The sequence below is a fragment of the Salvelinus namaycush genome, chromosome 38, assembly GCF_016432855.1.
Source record: "Salvelinus namaycush isolate Seneca chromosome 38, SaNama_1.0, whole genome shotgun sequence".
In the NCBI taxonomy this organism is placed as follows: Eukaryota; Metazoa; Chordata; class Actinopteri; order Salmoniformes; family Salmonidae; genus Salvelinus; species Salvelinus namaycush.
Window position 1 is genome coordinate 9,556,041 of NC_052344.1, and position 23,552 is coordinate 9,579,592.

Sequence of the window (23,552 nt, forward strand, 5' to 3'; positions counted from 1 at the left end):
AACCGTAGCGGTGCAAGCCCCATGCTCTACCAACCAAGCCATACAGGACCACAAATTCGACTAAAATAAAAGATGACAGTAATATTTAACAAAATTGTGTGTGTGTTTGTGTGCGTCTGTGTGTGTGAGAGTGCTTCAAAAAACAAGCGTCCATGGACAGGGCCCTGCTATCTATACATCTCTCCCTGCCTGGCTCATGGCCCCACTATGTAAAAGTTGTTCTGTTAAACGGTGGACTCACAGCAAATTGACTATTACTTCAAAAGTGGCTTATGATTAAGGCTCAGAGTGATTAGGGGCTGTTAAGAGGGAGCCACTTGAGCCTTGCCAGTGAACCCGTGAAGGAATGCCGTTCAGGCTGGGCTGGGCTGGGGGTGGGAGGGGGTATCGCCAGGGGAGAGAAGGAGAAAATCCCACAGAGGCAACGGCCAGGCAGCGCAGAGCAGAGAGAGAGAGAGATGTCGGCCCCCGCAACACAACACACATACATTCGCAGGGAATACACACACACACACACACACACACACACACACACACACACACACACACACACACACACACACACACACACACACACACACACACACACACACACACACACACACACACACACACACACACACACACACAGAGAGAGAAAACCCACAAACACATACAGACACACACCGTTCACCTGGTCAATACAGGGGTCACATTCAGCTGGGAGCCAATCACAGCTCAGAGAGACACAGAAAGGGAAAGAGATAATTGGACATAAAAGAAATCAAACTTTTAATCACACACACACACGCATACACACACTCACACACATAAAGACAGACACGTAACACAGTGGGAGACTCACACAGTGGCTCAAAGACACAAACGTACACATAAAACAACTTGTAAGAAAATCATTAGCTAAGCACATCAGGGGAAAAAGACCTCCAAACGATTTCATTGCATTTCAATTGTTCCCAGATTTTTCAACTGTTCAGTTCTAAACTGTGGTTGCCTGCTTTCCCCCTTCATCTCCACATCAAAAGGGCAACAGAGAGAGAGACAGGGACAGAGGGAACGACAGAAAGAGAGGGAGAGAGTCTGGCAGAGGGAGAGAGAGACAGGGACAGAGGGAACGACAGAAAGAGAGGGAGAGAGTCTGGCAGAGGGAGAGAGAGACAGGGACAGAGGGAACGACAGAAAGAGAGAGAGAGAGAGAGAGTCTGGCAGAGGGAGAGAGAGCCAGGGACAGAGGGAACGACAGAAAGAGAGAGATAGAGCGTCTGGCAGAGGGAGAGAGAGACAGGAACAGAGGGAACGACAGAAAGAGAGAGAGAGAGAGTCTGGCAGAGGGAGAGAGAGACAGGGACAGAGGGAACGACAGAGAGAGAGAGAGAGAGTCTGGCAGAGGGAGAGAAAGACAGGAACAGAGGGAACGACAGAAAGAGAGAGAGAGAGAGAGAGAGAGTCTGGCAGAGGGAGAGAGAGACAGGGACAGAGGGAACGACAGAGAGAGAGAGAGAGTCTGGCAGAGGGAGAGAAAGACAGGAACAGAGGGAACGACAGAAAGAGAGAGAGAGAGAGTCTGGCAGAGGGAGAGAGAGACAGGAACAGAGGGAACGACAGAAAGAGAGAGAGAGAGAGAGTCTGGCAGAGGGAGAGAGAGACAGGGACAGAGGGAACGACAGAAAGAGAGAGAGAGAGTCTGGCAGAGGGAGAGAGAGACAGGGACAGAGGGAACGACAGAAAGAGAGAGAGAGAGAGTCTGGCAGAGGGAGAGAGAGACAGGGACAGAGGGAACGACAGACAGAAAGAGAGAGAGAGAGAGAGTCTGGCAGAGGGAGAGAGAGCCAGGGACAGAGGGAACGACAGAAAGAGAGAGAGAGAGAGTCTGGCAGAGGGAGAGAGAGCCAGGGACAGAGGGAGAGAGAGAGAGAGAGAGAGAGAGAGAGAGAGAGAGAGAGAGAGAGAGAGAGAGAGAGAGCGAGAGAGAGAGAGAGAGAGAGAGAGAGAGAGAGAGAGAGAGAGAGAGAGAGAGAGAGAGAGAGAGAGAGAGTCTGGCAGAGGGAGAGAGAGAGCCAGGGACAGAGGGAATGACAGAAAGAGAGAGAGAGAGTCTGGCAGAGGGAGAGAGTCTGGCAGAGGGAGAGAGAGCCAGGGACAGAGGTAACGACAGAAAGAGAGAGAGAGAGAGAGTCTGGCAGAGGGAGAGAGAGCCAGGGACAGAGGGAACGACAGAAAGAGAGAGAGAGTCTGGCAGAGGGAGAGAGAGTCTGGCAGAGGGAGAGAGTCTGGCAGAGGGAGAGAGAGCCAGGGACAGAGGGAATGACAGAGAGCGAGAGAGAGAGAGTCTGGCAGAGGGAGAGAGTCTGGCAGAGGGAGAGAGAGCCAGGGACAGAGGTAACGACAGAAAGAGAGAGAGAGAGAGTCTGGCAGAGGAAGAGAGAGCCAGGGACAGAGGGAATGACAGAAAGAGAGAGAGAGTCTGGCAGAGGGAGAGAGAGTCTGGCAGAGGGAGAGAGTCTGGCAGAGGGAGAGAGAGCCAGGGACAGAGGGAATGACAGAGAGAGAGAGAGAGAGTCTGGCAGAGGGAGAGAGTCTGGCAGAGGGAGAGAGAGCCAGGGACAGAGGGAACGACAGAAAGAGAGAGAGAGAGAGAGTCTGGCAGAGGGAGAGAGTCTGGCAGAGAGAGAGAGTCTTGCAGAGGGAGAGAGAGCCAGGGACAGAGGGAACGACAGAGAGAGAGAGAGAGTCTGGCAGAGGGAGAGAGTCTGGCAGAGAGAGAGAGTCTGGCAGAGGGAGAGAGAGCCAGGGAGCACGGCCGGCCTTATACGCCCGTCTAATGGAAGTAATAAGCGTCTATCTCAGGCAATTAAGTCTGCATCCGATGCTTATCGTTCCCCGCAATTCCACAGTGCCATCGAAAGAAAATGTTTGCGTTTGAAAAACTCCATCAAATAAACAAGATAAGGGGGAGAACACGTATGTGTTGGGGTGGAGTATCGCGTCCGACCTCGTCTCTGCTCTAGCGGGGATATGTGGACTCTGAAGCCGCCATTAACGGGTAGCGGTTAGATCTGGTCAATCCGGTACCGGCTGATGTCCTCGGGTTACCGGTTGTTCCATACATGGCTGATTTACATAGATGGGGAGGAGAGATAGTGAAAACCGGTAAACCACAGCAACACAGCACAGCAACAGACAATGTAGCAGGCGTTGGTGACTTTGAATGTAGGCCTATAGACAGCAAGGTACATGTATACAACAATGAATACACATAAACATGCACAGTACACACATCATTACATATGGACATATGCAAATTAGCACCCAAGTTGGATTTAGAGAAATAGAATGAGGGACAGATTTGGAATTCTCCTTAGAGTCACAAAGTGATACAATGACTTGGCACAGTGATCTGTTTCCCATCATATCAAGTAGCAGTAGTATCTACTTTTATCATCTGCAACTTTCTCTGCACCACCATCGCTTGCCCAATGGGATTGCACGTGAGTACAATACTGTAATACAGTATTTCTCACATACAGATAGATGTAAACACACACGCACATTGAGTACTATAATCACATGTAGTATATGAAGTGTTTTGATAATGTGTACCATATAATTGGATTCTGTATGTTTTCTTTCTGGTCGGGACATGGAGGCCAAACCAACATTGGGAGGTCCATGTGACTGCGAGCTCCCGTGGGGTCACGGCGAGGTCATAACCCCTGTGAGAGTGTCTCAGAGGTCAGGGGGTGGGGTCGACAAGAGGGGAACGTTATCCAAAGCACCAGTGTTTATTTGTTTAATTTTCCATCTAATTCTGGTGTCTGCCTCTGATCAAGATTACTATGGATTACTATTAGAAAAGAGAGGGAGAGGGGAGGAGGGAGAGAGAGTGAGAGAGGGGAAGAAAGAGAAAGACAGAGAAATAAATGGACAAAAAGCGGGAATGGGGAAACAGAGAGAAAGAGGGAGATAGAGAAAGGGGGAGGAAGAGGGAGAGCCTACTGCTTCAAATTAGACTGGAAAAATAATCCTACTTTACCTCTGTAAACATGGTACTTTAAACTTATTGTCAAAAGTAAAATAAACTTTACAAATCAGAAAAACACTCTCTGGCAGTACAACTGACAGGGATTTAAATTCACATGAAGGTCACTTGAAGTGTCAAGAATTTCTCTCCTCTCCTTCCTCTCTCTTTTCTCACTCATTCTATATACCTCTCTAGACGGAAAAACTTGAGAGCTGTGGTAAAACAAATATCCAGACATGGAAATTAAATTACTTATTGGCTGGTAGTGCCCCTAAAACAGTTAGAAAATAAAATGCAGAATAATATATATATGTACACCACATAACCAAAAGTATGTGGACACCAGCTCGTCAAACGTCTCATTCCACAATCATGCTATAACAGCCCCCCCTCTTCTGGGAAGACTTTCCACTAGATGTTGGAACATTGCTGCGGGGACTTGCTTCCATTCAGCCACAAGAGCATTAATGAGGTCGGGCACTGATGTTGGGCAATTAGTCCTGGCTCGCAGTCGGCGTTCTAATTCATCCCAAAGGTGTTAGATGGGGTTGAGGTCAGGGCACTGTGCAGGCCAGTCAAGTTCTTCCACGCCGATCTCGAAAAACCATTTGAGTATGGACCTCGCTTTGTGCATGGGGCAATGTCATGCTAAAACAGGAAAGGGCCTGCCATAAACTGTTGCCACAAAGTTAGAAGCACAGAATCGTCTAGAATGTCATTGTATGCTGTAGCGTTAAGATTTCCATTCACAGGAACTAAGGGGCCTAGCCTGAACCATGAAAAACAGCCCCAGACCATTATTCCTGGCACTATGCATTGGGGCAGGTAGCGTTCTCCTGGCATGCGCCAAACTCAAATTGGTCCGTCGGACTGCCAGATGGTGAAGCGTGATTCATCACTCCAGAGAAAGCGTTTCCACTGCTCCAGAGTCCATTGGCGGTGAGTTTTACAGCACTCCAGCCGACACTTGGCATTGAGCATGGTGATCTTAGGCTTGTGTGCGGCTGTTGAAACCCATTTCACGAAGAACAGTTCTTGTGCTAACGTTGCTTCCAGAGGCAGTTTGAAACGCAGTAGTGAATATTGCAATCGAGGACAGACGATTTGTACACGCTACGCACTTCAGCACTTGGCGGTCCCGTTCTGTGAGCTTGTGTGTCCTACTCCTTCGCGGCTGAGATGTTGCTGCTCCTAGAAGTTTCCACTTCACAATAACACGGCCAGTAAGGACATTCTACTGCCAATGTTTGTCTACGGAGATTGCATGGCTGTGTGCTCGATTTTATACACCTATGAGCAACGGGTGTGGCTGAAATAGTCAAATCCACATTTTTTTATTTGGAATTTATTTAACTAGGAAAGTCAGTTAAGAACAAATTATTTTTGTAGTTTGAGTAATTACACTATACATTTTTTTTTTACATACAACAGACTAAGCTAATTCATTGTCTGAGAGGTGGTCGAACCGGACTGTGACCATGTACGGTTCTCTCCACCTGAGTGGTAGGACTGGTGACAGACTGATAGAACTGGTGACAGCAGTGCCATTTTAGCTCAATCAGTGAACTCCTCACCCCCTGAGTACAAAGGAAACGAGGGAAAACGAGGGAGAGAAAGGAGGAGTAACTGCTGGTGGCCCGTACCCACATGTGGACGTGTACAAAAGAGTAGACATTTATTTTTCCCTCCGTGGCTGAGGCAACACAACAATACAATTAATTTACTGTAGGTGAGTGGGTGGGTGTCCGAGTTGCTACCTGCGTGTGTGTGTGTGTATGTGTGTGTGTGTGTGTGTGTGTGTGTGTGTGTGTGTGTGTGTGTGTGTGTGTGTGTGTGTGTGTGTGTGTGTGTGTGTGTGTGTGTGTGCGTGCGCACGCGTGCGTGTGTGTGTGTGCAGGGAGAGCCCAAACACTTCGGCGCCAGCAGTCTGCCCTTCCCCTGAGAACGTAACGGCTGAGCTCCGTCAGAGACAGAGAGAGAGACAGAGAGAGAGAGACAGAGAGAGAGAGAGACAGAGAGAGAGAGACAGAGAGAGAGAGAGACAGAGAGAGAGAGACAGAGAGAGAGAGACAGAGAGAGGGAGAGAGAGAGACAGAGAGAGAGAGAGAGAGAGAGAGAGAGAGAGAGAGAGAGAGAGAGAGAGAGAGAGAGAGAGAGAGAGAGAGAGAGACAGAGCGAGACAGAGCAAGTGAAACAAAATAAGGAGGGGGTGTGGGCAGTAGCCAGCCCATCACCTTGCTACGGAAGGCACCAGGTAAAGAATTCTGGGAGTGACGCCAGTGACGATGCTTTGACCTCTCGAACACCACCGTGACTCGGCTAACTGTGATATGGTTCACTAACATGGTGAACTCTCTCTAACTGGGTTGACTCCCCTGACTAACACTGAGTAACAATTCAGACTCCCCATGGCGCCTGTTTGTGAGTTCTGCTTACTCATCCATGCCAGTATCACACATACTGTACAGAAATAAGGGCTTTTTAAAAGCTGAACTGATGTATTTTAATGCAGTGTTATGAACAATTGATATTGATATTGACAATTGATAACAATTTGGTATTATTATTGTACAAATGGAGGGTCCTCACACAATTTTGAGCGCTCCTTCAAATAAATCTCTCTCTATCTCCCTACTGGACCCTCTACTGGCTCTACTCTTCCCCTAAGCTATAGTCAGATTACCCTATTGGCCCATACCAGCATAGGAAAACAGTCTTAAGAGGAAATAAATGATGGTATTAAAGAGAGAGAATTGGAAAGAGCGACGAACTCCTAAAACCCTTCCTGCTTACTCCATCAGAAACAGTACATCTGCTGAGCACGGCACAATACTCACGCCAAAACATTTACCCACAATCCCATTGGCCTCCATCCCTCCGTGTAGCAAGTTCCACTTCATTTCATCCATTTTGATTTGAAACCGTTTCTCTGTTTTTAAAACAAGGGAACCGTTACACGCTAAGTTCAATCTCACAGAGAAACAGAGTTTGAGTTAAGAACATGCTCCAGCAAGCCAAAGAACACTGAAACCCTATTAGGTGTCCGGCTCGCTCTCTTTATTTTCATTTGGGTGATGATAACTGATTAAAAACTCTGTTTTTAAGACTAACTAGTCCAACAAAGAGTAAAATCTATGAGTGAAAATATTTTCTCCTATATTTATACATGTATCCCTTCTGACTCCTCTGAGTCTGTCTCCATCCCGGTCATCTAGCTGGTAAAGTGTGGTTGACCTCTCATCGTTGGGGTTCAACACACTCAGCACATACCCGTTGGGCCAACGCCACATTCTTGCCACTCCGCCGTGTCAATACGCCTCATTCTAATATTCAGCTCTCTTCAGAGCATCCAAGTCAAACACGTTTATTCTAAAACACACCCCAACCAAAACAGCAGCAGCGTTGTTCAGACGGCACCCATTCCCTCGACCACGTTTCAAGCCAGTCCCACTTTAGGTTATTATGGGCTATAAATGTAACCGCCGGTTACCAGGGCTAGAATGTCACTGTTGTTTGCCCTCGTTAAGGACACATAATTAGCTCATTTACATCTCGTTTCCTCCTCGAAATCGGAAGCAATTGCGCACCTCCTCAGCCCACACCATCCTTCCCTGCCTGACAAAAATAACCCTCGCTCCCGACGATTACACACTCATCATCCAATCAGCTCCCGGGCTGCGTGTTTCTGAGGAAAAGCTCCCTGGAACAGGGATTGGAGACGACCGGGAAGAACGTGTGGAAAAATATAATGGCAACTGGGATGACTTAGACAGGAAGCTGGTGTTCCATTTCCTGGGCGGAGCACTGTTCTGTTAAATGGCTAGTATAGTGTATTTATATGTTGCTGCTACCAGTCACTTTTCAGCCCTGTTTACATGTATATCCTGCTACCAGTCACTTTTCAGCCCTGTTTACATGTATATCCTGCTACCAGTTACTTTTCAGCCCTGTTTACATGTATATCCTGCTACCAGTCACTTTTCAGCCCTGTTTACATGTATATCCTGCTACCAGTCACTTTTCAGCCCTGTTTACATGTATATCCTGCTACCAGTCACTTTTCAGCCCTGTTTACATGTATATCCTGCTACCAGTCACTTTTCAGCCCTGTTTACATGTATATCCTGCTACCAGTCACTTTTCAGCCCTGTTTACATGTATATCCTGCTACCAGTCACTTTTCAGCCCTGTTTACATGTATATCCTGCTACCAGTCACTTTTCAGCCCTGTTTACATGTATATCCTGCTACCAGTCACTTTTCAGCCCTGTTTACCTGTATATCCTGCTACCAGTCACTTTTCAGCCCTGTTTACATGTATATCCTGCTACCAGTCACTTTGTATGTATAAACCCACCTCAACCACTCCAGTAGCCCTGCACATTGAATAAGATACTGTACACTATATACACCATACACATCAGTGCACTCTGTCAACTACTATGTTAGCTGTTGGCCAGCCCGCTGATCCTACGGGTGGATTTAAATATTCAGAAGCCTTACTGCCGCTGGGACAAAGGATCATTTGGCACTATTGCTTTTCTGCCCGTGCTGCCCTGTAACATCTCCCTGAGGGGAGTAGCTCAGACACCCAGTAAAGAGGATGTCTGGGGTCCATCAGTACCTTGCAGGCTTTTGTGAGGGTTCTTATATCTTAAATGACCTCCAGACCAGTCTGATTGACCCCTGGCACGTTACTAGCAGAGCTAACCCTTCTTCTTAACCTATTTCTCTCAGAGACATTAGCATTTCCATACCAGCAGATGATATGGGCCTCCCGGGTGGCGCAGTGGTCTAGGGCACTGCATCGCAGTGCTAGCTGCGCCACCAGAGTCTCTGGGTTCGCGCCCAGGCTGGGCTGGGTTCGCGCCCAGGCTCTGTCGCAGCCGGCCGCAACCGGGAGGTCCGTGGGGCGACGCACAATTGGCATAGCGTCGTCCGGGTTAGGGAGGGTTTGGCCGGTAGGGATATCCTTGTCTCAGTATGTAAAATGTAAAAATGTAATAAAATGTATGCACTCTACTGTAAGTTGCTCTGGATAAGAGCGTCTGCTAAATGACTAAAATGTAAAATGTAAATGTAAAAAATGATACAATATTATAAAGACACTTTCAATGAATGACTTGTGAAACAGTGACAATAGAACACGGTCAACATTAAAAGAGCTCAGTTTCCTTCAAAAGTAGAGCCTTTGCTGTCCTTTCTTATACATACACTTCCCCCATCGTAGCTTGAGGTCAAGTACAACGCCCAGGTGTTTCTACTCCACCACCTCGGTGTCTTGTCCCTTAACAACCACATCTCTATAGGGTGGCGATAATGTGGACCATTTGAACGTGATCATCATGTGGAGTTTCAGCCGTTGAGGACCAAAGCCTTTACCAGACACCCTGTCTACTTGACAAGCAGTGCAGTCACAACATAGCCTGAGCCTGAAACATAAACACACACACACCTAGAGAACTAGACACACACCCAGTGACCCTCTCCCTAGGCTACGAAAACAACCTGACACATCCCCCACCATACAGTACATAAACACACACATGTACTCGTACATAGACACCATTTCGGGAACATAAACAGAAAGATAGTCTGACACTAAGAAACGAGTTCTGTCCTCAGCACACAGAGACACTCAGATGTGTGTGTGTGTGTGTGTGTGTGTGTGTGTGTGTGTGTTTGTGTGAGTACAGTCCATGTAACTCTCCCTACCCTGTGCTGATGTGAAGTAAACGAGGCTTCCCAGGCTGAGTTTAACCCTGCACTGACCCTTGTGGTTATCTAATGGGCCTAAGTACTGGGTTTCTTGCCCCTGCAACCTGTCATTGGTCAACCTGTACATAAGCACTCTCACAGAGAGAGAGAGAGAAAGAGAGAGAGAGACAGATAATATGACATTTGTAATATCTTTATTCTGTTGGAACTTCTATGAGTGTAATGTTTACTGTTCATTTTTATTGTTTATTTCACTTTTGTTTATTATCTATTTCACTTGCTTTGGTAATGTTAACCTATGTTTCCCTTAAATTGAATTTAATTGTCTCTCTCCCTCTCCCTCTCTTTCTCTTTCTCTCTCTCTCTTTCTCTCTCACCGTGTCTCTCTCCTTCTCTAGCATTTTCACTCTTAATATCTCTCCCTTTTCTCGCTTACTGACTCCTACTACTACTGTGTGTGTGTGTGTGTGTGTGTGTGTGTGTGTGTGTGTGTGTGTGTGTGTGTGTGTGTGTGTGTGTGTGTGTGTGTGTGTGTGTGTGTGTGTGTGTGTGTGTGTGTGTGTGTGTGTGTGTGTGTGTGTGTGTGTGTGTGTGTGTGTGTGCGCGTGCGTGTGCGTGTGCGTGCATGTGTGTTCTAACAGAATTACGACTGTGGTTGTGTATGACAACAGCAGATAAGAGGGCAGGATGATGAAATGTGAAGCAACAACACATTACCCAGCTTAAAGATCACAGATAAAACAAATACCACAGAAAACATACACACCATAACCAAACACAGACACACACACTGCAACCCAACACACGCACACAAACACACATATACTGAAGAGAAATATAAACGCAACATGTAAAGTGTGGGTCCCATGTTTCATACACACAAAAAACGTATTTCTCCCAAATTTTGTGCAAAAATTTGTTTACATCCCTGTTAGTGAGCATTTCTCATTTGACAAGATAATCCATCCACCTGACAGGTGTGGCATATCAAGAAGCTGATTAAACAGAATGATCATTACACAGGTGCACCTTGTGCTGGGGACATTAAAAGGCCGTTTTGTCAGACAACACAATGCCACAGATGTCTCAAGTTTTAAGGGTGTGTGCAATTGGCATGCTGACTGCAGGAATGTCCACCAAAGCTGTTGACAGATAATTTTATGTTAATTTCTCTACGAAAAGCCGCCTCCAATGTCGTTTTAGAGAATTTGGCAGTACGTCTAACCAGCCTCACAACCGCAGACCACGTTCAACCACACCAGCCCAGGACCTCAATATCCGGCTTCTTCACCTGCGGGATCATCTGAGACTAGACACCCGGACAACTGATGAAACGGAGGAGTATTTCTGTCTGTAATAAAGCTCTTTTGTGGGGAAAAACTAATTCCGATTGGCTGGGCCTGGCTCCCCGGTGGGTGGATACACATACATACAGACACACACACTGCAACCCAACACGCACACATACAGTATACACACACCGCAACCAAACCAAAACACACACACACATACAAACACACACACACACAAACCACAAACCAATGCAACACAACTACGCACACTAATACACAATAACCAAACCCACCCACACCAATAAACCATGGCCTGAAACACCATCCAATACTGCAAACCAGACACACACTTTACAAACCAACACACACACACCATATCTCAACCAGACACTCGTGCTCTGCGCACGTGTGCGTGTGCGTGTGTGTGTGCTCTTTAATGACATGGGCAGGTCAGTTCAGCTTAGTAAATGAAAAAGCACCGATAAGATCAGTGAGGCGGCTGAAGTGTGAGTTGGGTTTATATGAGGAATGAACGAGAGAGGAAAGAGGAGGGAGAAGAGAGAGGGACTCGGGGGAGAGAGAGAGGAGGGAGAGACTGAAGGAGATTCAAGAATGGCAAGAGAGTGTAGGAGGAAATATGTCAAAGGCTTTGACAATATATAGAATGGCAGTATATTCTACCTAAAGCTTTGCACCTTTGAACATTATTAGAGCTCCACTCGTGTCTTCCTATGTCTAATGTGACAGGCGATGCATTGTATATACGATTCCAAACCATTTCTGTCTTCCAGTATATAAAATGGCCTAAAGGACAGCTCAGCCTGAACTCTGGAGTCTTTACTTGGAATAGAGAGGTCACTGAGAGGTGACAGGACTGGATAAGTTAACACAATATTGTTTTGACCTATCAAGTCCTCACAGGTCATTGGTCATAAGTGAAAGGAGACTAGGAAAGGAAGCCAGTGAAGAAGTGGAGTATATTTGGACTGTTCCCTCATGTCTTTCCATCTCTAACTCCAGCCATTCAAACTTTATTTCTTCTTTCTCCCTCAAAATGTCTCCTTCCATCCACCTCGGCCATTCTCCTCCATTTTGAGTGTGTGCGTGTGTGTCTGTGTGTGTGTGTGTGTGTGTGTGTGTGTGTGTGTGTGTGTGTGTGTGTGTGTGTGTGTGTGTGTGTGTGTGTGTGTGTGTGTCTCTGTGTGTGTGTTATCAGTGCATTTATCAGAGCTGTATTCCTCTCCTGATGCTGGTGCCAGAGGGCCAGTCTCAGCCTCTCACTCCCTGTTGGTATTCAGCAGACGCCACAGTCTGACACTCTTTCTCCTTCCTTCTCTTTCTCTCACCTCTACCTTTCACTCTCTCTCGCCATTCCTCACCATCTATCTTCCTCTTTCACTCCTCCTCTCTCTCTCCATGTCTGTGCCTAGTGTCCAGTTTCTCTTGATCTCTCTCCACCTCATCCTCCAGCACTTCCCTCTCTTTTGTCTAAAGATAATCGTTATTAGTGTTGAAAAGGGGACTACAACTACACATACCAAGAAATAAGCATGGGTGACTCTTTAACCCGGTAAAACACACAAACACACACACACACACACACACACACACACACACACACACACACACACACACACACACACACACACACACACACACACACACACACACACACACACACACACACACACACACACACACACACACACACACACACACACACACACGCACACACACACACACACACAGAGAGCTAAACTTTACCCCCAGTGTTCTCTATCTGATGCAGACTAGGTCTGGGTGGTACAGAGTCTAACTATACCACTGGTCTCCATTCTATATTACCTCATCTATAGAAACAGCTTCCATCCCGTCTGATAACAGGCCGAGGAGGGTAAGGAAAGCTGACGGCCTGATACGGAAATACGGGATCTTTTCTTCCCGGTTTTCCGGATGGACAGGTACGGCTTCCGACGCGCTCCGCTGCACAGGGACACCGCCGGGGTGATTGGTATTGAAGTTGGGTCGGCTCCCACTCTGACAGATTATTCATACCATCTCGTTATGTTTCATGAAGCAATTATATATTTCCACACTCTGTCAACTCCGAGACTGGCAGAGCAGGAGTCACAGGTTCTGTATAGGGGCTCTGATGTTCGACTTCAAAATGGCTGTCATTCCGGAAAAGGAGGGCATTTTGGTGTGTATTGAAATTGTCTCAAGCTAAACCTGGTCATAACATGCCTTATGGCACCCCATTAATTAACCCTTGTTGTGTAGCTCTATGACTGCCGTATGCAGGGTTATTACTATGGCCGGGAGGGTAGGTGGTCAGGAAAACCACCTGTCACAGTCTTTTCTAACTCAGTCATTCAGCAGCGCTGGGAACCGTTGCGGCTGTTTTAGCACAAGCTAAGTGGCTACTGATTACTCAATCACTACTGGCGATGGCTGCACACTCGCTGCCGCCTCACTGCTTCTAAACACACACACACTCAAACACACACACACCTCGTTGATAGACATGGCTACCTTGAAAGAACAGGCACGTAGGCATATGCTGAAAGCAAAAGAAAGCACAGGTAAAAATAACAGCAGTCTGAGAAAACACACTCACTTAAAAATAAACCCCCGTTCCCTAAAAACACAGGTCTCCTACCTGGAAATGACATCATGGGAAAACTATTTGTTAACAGGTTTTATGGGCCGACATACACACACACGCAGGCACACACACACCAACACACACACAAAACACACACACCTGTGACCTGGTTTGCTTTGGGCAGGTGTTTAAGACCAGCACTTGGTCATGGTTGGCCGGTCAGACAGAGCATTAGGCTCCACACACAGAGGTCACAGCGGGTAATTGAATGTTCAGAGCCAGAGGTGCAGGTCATTACATTCACAGAGAGAGAGGGTCATGAATACACCTGTTTCATTTGCAGTACAAGCAGCATAGTGGCACTATGAGAATAAGGAATGGATGTAGAACAGAGACTCCTACTCCTGTACTCCTAAACACATTGAGTAATACAACAGATCATAGTTTGAATGAACCCAATCTTTACTATGTAAAACATTTAAGAATGACTGTGTGTGTGCCTAGTGAAAGCACCACCCCATCCATTTTGAACACGCTCACACACTCTTTCTCTCTGTGCATAATCTCCCCTGCCGTAGCAGTAGCTAGTGAACAGAAGGTACAAAAGGAAGGAGTGAAATTGAAATACCTAATGGCAGCCTTTACAATAATGGCCAGAGTAATACGGAGCGCTCTCACACACCGAGATGGGAATCCAGTCCACTTAACGGAGAGAGAAAGCGAGAGCGGGAGCCTCGAAATGCCGCCGACGCTAGAGGGAAGGCTGACACGGAGCTGGGAATATGGAGATGAGGAGGAGCAGATAGAGGGAGAGGACGGAGGGAGTGAAAACGAAGGAGCGTGAGAAGGGAAGGTAGAGAAAGGGTGAGGGACAGGTGTCAGAGAGGAAAAGAGAAATGGATGGAGTGTAAAGAGGGAATGGGGTGAAGGTGAGAGATGGAGAATGAAAGAGTAGAAGGGAGGAGGTGCCTAGCTTACTGTGGTTCTGTGATGAGGTGAAGTCATCATGGAGACAGAAGACACTCAGGGGTCAATGAAATACACACACACACACACCATCGCAGTTATCGTAAGACTGACAAACATGACACGGTCTGCATTCCCACACACATTCAGTAAACCACACTTAGTCTGCCCTCTCTAATACAAACATCTTCTATTCCTATTGAAACCCATTTGTTTCTGTTGAATCTGATGACACATAAAGCGTGACCACAAATAAAGCAAGCTGGCCCTGTCACGCCCTGGCCATAGAGAGGCTTTAATTCTCTATTTTGGTTAGGCCAGGGTGTGACTAGGGTGGGCATTCTAGTTTCTTTATTTCTATGTTTTCTATTTCTTTGATTAAATAAAGAAAATGTACGCTCACCACGCTGCACTTTGGTCCTCTCCTTTCAACAGCCGTGACAGAACCTCCCACCAACAACGGAACAAGCAGCGTGGTAAGGAGGAGCAGCGTGTCCAGGATTCATGGACTTGGGAGGAGATCCTGGACGGTAAGGGGCCCTGGTGGCAGGCTGGGGAGTATCGCCGTCCACAGGAGGAACTGGAGGAAGCAAGAGCAGAGCGGCAGCGTTACGAAGGGACTCGGCTAGCAAGGAAGCCCAAGAGGCAGCTCCCAATTTTTTTGGGGGGGGACACACAGGGAGTGTGGCTGAGTCAGGTTAGAGACCTGAGCCAACTCCCCGTGCTTACCGTGGCGAGCGTCGTACTGGTCAGGCACCGTGTTATGCGGTGGAGCGCACAGTGTCTCCAGTGCGCGTGCATAGCCCGGTGCGCTACATTCCAGCTCCCCGCATCTGCCGGGCTAGGGTGAGCATCCAGCCAGAAAGGGTTGTGCAGGCTCCTAGCTGGAGACCTCCAGTGCGCCTCCACGGCCCAGTGTATCCGGTGCCTCCGCCTAGGACAGGGCCTCCTGTATGTCTCTCCAGCCTGGTGAGTCCTGTACCTGCGCCTAGAATTAATCCTACTGTGTGTCTCCCCAGCCTGGTGAGCCCTGTGGCAGCTCAACGTACCAGACTGCCCATACGTCTCCTCCCTCCAGTGAAGATCCATGGCACGAAGCCTCCAGTGATGATCCATGGCACGAAGCCTCCAGTGATGATCCATGGCAAGAAGCCTCCAGTGATGATCCATGGCACGAAGCCTCCAGTGATGATCCATGACAAGAAGCCTCCAGTGATGATCCATGGCACGAAGCCTCCAGTGATGATCCATGGCATGAAGCCTCCAGTGATGATCCATGGCAAAAAGCCTCCAGTGATGATCCATGGCCCGAAGCCTCCAGTGATGATCCGTGGCAAGAAGCCTCCAGTGATGATCCATGGCACGAAGCCTCCAGTGGGGAGTCATGGCACGAAACCTTCAACGAAGGTCTCCAGTCCGGAGCCTCCAGCGACGTTCCCCAGTCCGGAGTCTCCAGCGACGGCCTCAAGTCTGGAGCCTCCAGCGACGGCCTCCAGTCCGGAGCCTCCAGTCCGAAGCATCCAACGACGGCCTCCAGTCCGGAGCCTCCAGTCCGAAGCATCCAACGACGGCCTCCAGTCCGGAGCCTCCAGTCCGAAGCATCCAGCGACGTTCTCCAGTCCGGAGCCGCCAGCGACGTTCTCCAGTCCGGAGTCACCAGCGACGTTCTCCAGTCCGGAGCCTCCAGTCCGAAGCATCCAACGACGGCCTCCAGTCCGGAGCCTCCAACGACGGCCTCCAGTCCGGAGCCGCCAGCGACGTTCTCCAGTCCGGAGCCGCCAGCGACGTTCTCCAGTCCGGAGCCTCCAGCGACGTTCTCCAGTCCGGAGCCGCCAGCGACGTTCTCCAGTCCGGAGCCGCCAGCGACGTTCTCCAGTCCGGAGTCTCCAGCTACGGCCTCCAGTCTGTAGCCTCCAGCGACGGCCTCCAGTCCGGAGCCTCCAGCGTCGGTGCCCAGTCGGGGCCCGCAACGAGGGTGCCCAGTCCGGGGCCCGCAACGAGGGTTCCCAGTCCGGGGCCCGCTACGAGGGTCCCCAGTCCGGGGCCCGCTACGAGGGTCCCCAGTCCAGGGCCCGCTACGAGGGTCCCCAGTCCGGGGTCGGCGGCGAGGGTCCCCAGTCCGGGGTCGGCGGCGAGGGTCCCCGCACCAGAGTCGCCACCAAAGTGGGGGGAGCCAGAGGCGGAGGGGTCTACGTCCCGCACCAGAGCCGCCACCGTAAAGGAAGCCCACCCGGGCCCTCCACCTTTAGAGTCAGGTTTTGCGGCCGGAGTCCGCACCTTTGTGGGGGGTACTGTCACGCCCTGTCCATAGAGAGGCTTTTATTCTCTATTTTGGTAAGGCCAGAGTGTGACTAGGGTGGGCATTCTAGTTTCTTTATTTCTATGTTTTCTATTTCTTTGTGTTTGGCCGGGTGTGGTTCTCAATCAGAGGCAGCTGTCTACCGTTGTCTCTGATTGGGAACCATACTTAGGCAGCTCTTTTTTCCACCTGTCTTTGTGGGAAGTTGACTTTGTTTAGGGCACATAGCCTTTGAGCTTCACGGTTTGTTTTTGTAGTGTTTATTGTTTTGTTCGGCGTCATTTTGATTAAATAAAGAAAATGTACGCTCACCACGCTGCACCTTGGTCCTCTCCTTTCAACAGCCGTGACAGGCGCAATAAATAAAATGCTTCTCACTGACGCTGACACATTTTGGGGGAAAACGGAGGTGTTCCGTAACTGACCCTGCTCTCTCTCTCTCTCTCTCTCTCTCTCTCTCTCTCTCTCTCTCTCTCTCTCTCTCTCTCTCTCTCTTTCTCTCTCTCTCTCTCTCTCTCTCTCTCTCTCTCTCTCTCTCTCTCTCTCTTTCTTTCGCTCTCTCTCTCTCTCTCTCTTTAACTCTCTCTGTCTCTCTCTGTCTTTCTCTTCATGCCAATCTCAGCCCTTCTATGAGCTGCCTCATCAGCTAATCATTTCCTATGGTGGCATTAACGTACTCACCCACGCACAAACACTCCAGAAACAACAAACACACAATAATACCCTGGCAGAACATAATGGACTGTAATGTCTATGGGAACAACCCTCACCCCAACACACAGTTGAGGGGAAGTCGGGTTCATTAGACATGAAAACCATTAGACCGAAAAAGTCTTCTCAACACCAACAACGGTGTCTGACCATTTCCTATTTTCCTCAGAAAACTACCCAATAATAAACATCACGTCCTTCTCCCTACTGTCATGGCGGCCCAGATAAAAGACACATATTGGCCCAAAGATGGCCCAATCTTCCTCCACTATCCGCACACTGCTGGAATGAGGGAATTAGTTGGAGGCAGGGAGGCAGAGGGTAAGGCGGCGGTGAGGAGGGGGTAAGGCGGGCATGAGGCAGGGTTGAGGAGGGGTAATGAGGGGGTTGGCAGGGGGTGAGACTGGAGAAAGTGTTTGTTTAACCCCCGGGCTCTGTTCCCTCCCCAGGGCCCATTCTACATACTTTCCCCTCAGATACCATAAACAAAGAAGATCATAGTGTGTGTGTGTGTGTGTGTGTGTGTGTGTGTGTGTGTGTGTGTGTGTGTGTGTGTGTGTGTGTGTGTGTGTGTGTGTGTGTGTGTGTGTGTGTGTGTGTGTGTGTGTGTGTGTGTGTGTGTGTGTGTGTGTGTGTGTGTGTGTGTGTGTGTGTGTGTGTGACTGCAATTAAGAGTAATTTACTTATGATTCAACCACTGCGTCCAACTGAAGTCCAACACTAAAGAGAATTGCCCTAAACACTACAATATGATTCAGTTTCCAGTTCATTTTCATTTCCCATCACAAACACATATAAAGTCAACAACCAGCAGGGAAGGTGGAAGAACTGTTTTGATTAGAGAGAAAGCATTACAACAAGGAAAGGAGAGAGAGGGAAGGAGGGAAAGAGAGAAGAGAGGAGTAGGCGTGAGGTGGAAGGAGTACTTCTCTCTATCCACTGCTCTCCACAGAATCCCATCATGAAACGCCAGAACACAAAGAGCTCAGCCAAAGAACAGGAGATAGAGGGACCTTACAGGCTAAGGATCACTGGAGCAACAGCACCATCTAGCAGGTCAGCACAGGTACTGCAGCCTGTGGGCACACCACAGCCACAAAAACATGCTCTCTCCTTTCACCAATAAAGATATACATGAGCATTGAAAAACCATTAAAGTTAAATCCTTGCGTGGTCATAAAACAAACACCCACATTGCAGGAAGAATCAAGGGAACAGCTATAAAGCAACAGAAAAACAATGGTTGCATGTATCTAACTTTATACACCCATGCCACAAGACATTGTGGCTAATTAGCGTCATTAATTTCTGTCCTTTTAACACACTTTTAACTCCTTTTATATATACCAAGAAGTCATTCAAACGAATGGAGGGATTTTCCAAAGGCAAGATGGCAGTATCTAAACCTCCCTTTCTCATTTAAATACATCATACCACCATTTCTCAGATAAATACAGTACTACTGTAACAACAATGAAATAAGACCCTGTGAAAAGTCTTTAAAATATGGTTTAAAACGGCTGCTCTGTAATTCAGAGCGGATATGGTATCCGACTGTGTTCTTGTTATTATGGTATAATATCTGCTACACATTCCTCTAAAAGTATTGGTCAGAAGAGAAAGGAAAAGAAAGAAACGATGGAAGGATTTTATATCTTATTTCCCTCTCCTTAATGTAAAATTAATTTGTTTCCTGTCAGTGGTCCATCTGCGTATACTGAGCGTCTTGTATCTGTAGGAGTTAGAGTAAAGGACCTGGACTGTAAAGCTGAGATACACATCTGTAGGGCAATCTGACCAGTCAATACATTAACAGGAAAAGAGGAAAAGAGGGAGAACAAAATCATAAAATCATAAGAGAGAAAGAAATAGAGAAACAGACAGACAGACAGACAGACAGACAGACAGACAGACAGACAGACAGACAGACAGACAGACAGACAGACAGACAGACAGACAGACAGACAGACAGACATGTGAGAGAGAGAGAGAGAAAGAAAGAGAGAGAGAAGAGAGGATTAGATAGAGCGAGAAGAGAGAAATAGAGAGAGAGAAGAGAGGAATAGAGAGAGCGAGAAGAGAGGAATAGAGAGAGAGAGAGAGAGAGAAGAGAGGAATAGAGAGAGAGAAGAGAGGAATAGAGAGAGCGAGAAGAGAGGAATAGAGAGAGCGAGAAGAGAGGAATAGAGAGAGAGAGAAGAGAGGAATAGAGAGAGCGAGAAGAGAGGAATAGAGAGAGCGAGAAGAGAGGAATAGAGAGAGAGGGCGGGAGCGCGACAGAAAGAGAGATGAAAGGTAGAGAAATATGAATGGGTGAATTGTGTCTTGTGGTGTGGGGTGTAACACCACCACATTGGGTTCTGGTTAGCAGTGTGGTCTGGACAGGAAGTGGCTGGGGCCAACACAAACTCAGCAGGACACAGCCCAGGTCAGCTCACCCCACACACACACACAAGCACACAAGTGCACACAAATATACACACGCACACACAGCTCAGCCCATCCTAACCTACCTATCCTGATGCAGAGGGGGGTCATCCCACCACCCCACAAGCAGACACACACACACACACACACATAGTGAGGCAGCGGACAGAGTGAGCGGAAACTGGTTGTGACACGATCTCCTGTGGTTGAGACTGGGGGCGTTGAGGTTGGGCTGGCCCATCTATCATACAGCCAGAACACAGTAACCCAAGCCCTGAGTGACAGGGATCACACAGACACACACGTTTGCATGTACACACACACACACACACACGCGCATGCTGTCTGAAACACTGACAGACACCCTCAGTCGCAAGCATACCTCACCAGCCATTCCACATCTACCCTGATCCAGGATTTAGTTGTAAAACCACTAAAAGACTGATATTCCCCTTTTCTCTCTCACTTGTTCTATCTTTCTTTCTCTCTCTATCTCTCTCTCTCAAGACAGCTCAATGAGTCTCTGAGCAGGCCTCACTATTCAGAGCCAGGACGGTAACAGAACCTTCAGATTGATGTGAAGGTTCCCTCATTTGGACTGGGCGAGAGGCAGAGAAAAGTGGCCCGTTTAAAAGCGCTACTGTATTTTAAACGTCCTGAGTGTTTTCTCACACGCCGCACCACGTTAAAGAGACTGATGGGGCAGCCGCCGCAGGAGCCTCAATTATAAGGCCCGGTTACCACGGTGATGGTAGAAGTTTTTAAAAAACAAAAGGGAGAAGGGATAAATCTGAGTGGGGTGGATCGATCTCTCCCTCTCCCTCCTCCTCTTCCCCTGCTATCTCATCTGCAGGGCTTGAGAGAGGCAGGCAAGTTTAAACGATTGTGACCTTGTCCGACATAAATAGTCCAAAAAGTCCGGCGAACAGATAGCTTTGTGTAGGGCTGTGGGGGAGGGAGGGGAATGCATTGAGATAACGGGGTGAATGAGATAATGCTCTGGCATTACTACATCAGAGTCAGTGTCACAACCGCAAACACACACACATACACACAGACAGACTAGCACCATCTGTCGCCATGGGAACTAGCCCAGTCCTGAGTCTCTCCTTCTTTCTCTTTCATGAGGTCTGGCCATAGGTGGGAGAGAGGGGAATAGAGAGGAAGAGGGATGGATTTAAGAGGAGGAGAAGAGGTGAAATCAAGAGGAGAGGAGCAGAGAGGAAAGGGAAAAAGGGAAGGTAGAGGATAAGAATAGCAAGGCAGGAAGGGAAAGGAGACAATGATATGTAAGGGAGAGGATGAGAGGAGAGGAATGGTCTCTCTCTCTCTTCGATGTGTATTTTCAGCACTACGCTCTTTCCCTCTACCTCTGTGATTGCCCCTGAGCCAGCAATGGGGGGAGGAAAGAAAGGAGGTTGAGATGTAAAGTCGATTGGCTCCAACGAAAGCCATTCTACTCTCTGAAGAGACACTTTTATATTCATTCTCTCTTCTTCTCTCTTCTTGTGAGTGTAATGCTGCTGTACCTGACAGTGCCAGTGCCCGGGGTAACGGCAGAAGTCTCTCCCTCCATTGTCACCTGTTCCTCTAATCATTTTCCTCCGTCTCGCCACAATGAGACGAGGGTGATAATGATAACGAGGATGAATTGAATAGAGCGAGAGGAGCAGGGCCCCGAACAACGTTCAGATGTCTTCACTCACACCGTCACAGACACACACACACACACACACACACACACACACACACACACACACACACACACACACACACACACGGATATTCATCCATATAATTATATAACATGCAGGTTTTACGCATGCACACAGACATACACACACACACCCCTTCACACCGAGCTAATCAAGACATGTTCATATCTGAATGTTCACACACAGTGGTGAATGTTCTGTGTGTCTTTGTAGCATGAGACAAACTACTATAGATCCCAACACATCCCAGCAGTCCTACCTCTATTCCACACCCAGAACCCTGAGCCCAGGCAGGAGGAGGAGAATTCCCAATACGGTACCAAAATTCCCAAAACCAGAATGCCTCCTATGTGATCTGGGACCGTTGGGCTGTGCCTGAAAGGGGAGATGTGAGGCTGTGTTCCGCATTTATCAGGGACTGGCATCGCTGTAATTTCAGTGTTCAGATGCTATCGCTTCTCCTTCCCACAGGAGAAAACAATAACAAGCTCAAACACAATAGACAAACAAGACATGCTGGGCGCACACACACACACACAGTCGCAGACACACAGTCACACACACACAAATGCGACGCCAAGGAGAAACATTTATCCGGGCTCACTAACATCACACAGGTCACAGATGTATGTAAGTATATTAAGCCCTCTTAACTGGTTTGTGGTCTGTCCCTTATAATAGTCGAGGTTGGGGCTCTAGTAACGAATGTACCCGATGCTGAACTTACATCAGCTGTTATGAGGGGAAAAATCAATAGTGTGTTTTAGGTTCAGTTGTTAGGGTTGTTGTTGTCCCTGGTACTACTATCAGATATCAAGGTAAGACCCAGATGCAGACCGTGTCGAAGTAACAATGTTTATTACAGCAACAGGGGCAAAGGTACAGGACGGCAGGCAGGCTCAGGGGCAGGTCAGGCAGAGGTCGGTAATCCAGAGGTGGGGCAAAGTTCACTGACAGCCTTGTTGAATCAGAGATCTACTAATGTTCTACTGACAGCCTTGTTGAATCAGAGATCTACTAATGTTCTACTGACAGCCTTGTTGAATCAGAGATCTACTAATGTTCTGCTGACAGCCTTGTTGAATCAGAGATCTACTAATGTTCTACTGACAGCCTTGTTGAATCAGAGATCTACTAATGTTCTGCTGACAGCCTTGTTGAATCAGAGATCTACTAATGTTCTACTGACAGCCTTGTTGAATCAGAGATCTACTAATGTTCTACTGACAGCCTTGTTGAATCAGAGATCTACTAATGTTCTGCTGACAGCCTTGTTGAATCAGAGATCTACTAATGTTCTACTGACAGCCTTGTTGAATCAGAGATCTACTAATGTTCTACTGACAGCCTTGTTGAATCAGAGATCTACTAATGTTCTACTGACAGCCTTGTTGAATCAGAGATCTACTAATGTTCTACTGACAGCCTTGTTGAATCAGAGATCTACTAATGTTCTGCTGACAGCCTTGTTGAATCAGAGATCTACTAATGTTCTGCTGACAGCCTTGTTGAATCAGAGATCTACTAATGTTCTGCTGACAGCCTTGTTGAATCAGAGATCTACTAATGTTCTACTGACAGCCTTGTTGAATCAGAGATCTAGTAATGTTCTACTGACAGCCTTGTTGAATCAGAGATCTAGTAATGTTCTGCTGACAGCCTTGTTGAATCAGAGATCTACTAATGTTCTACTGACAGCCTTGTTGAATCAGAGATCTACTAATGTTCTACTGACAGCCTTGTTGAATCAGAGATCTACTAATGTTCTGCTGACAGCCTTGTTGAATCAGAGATCTAC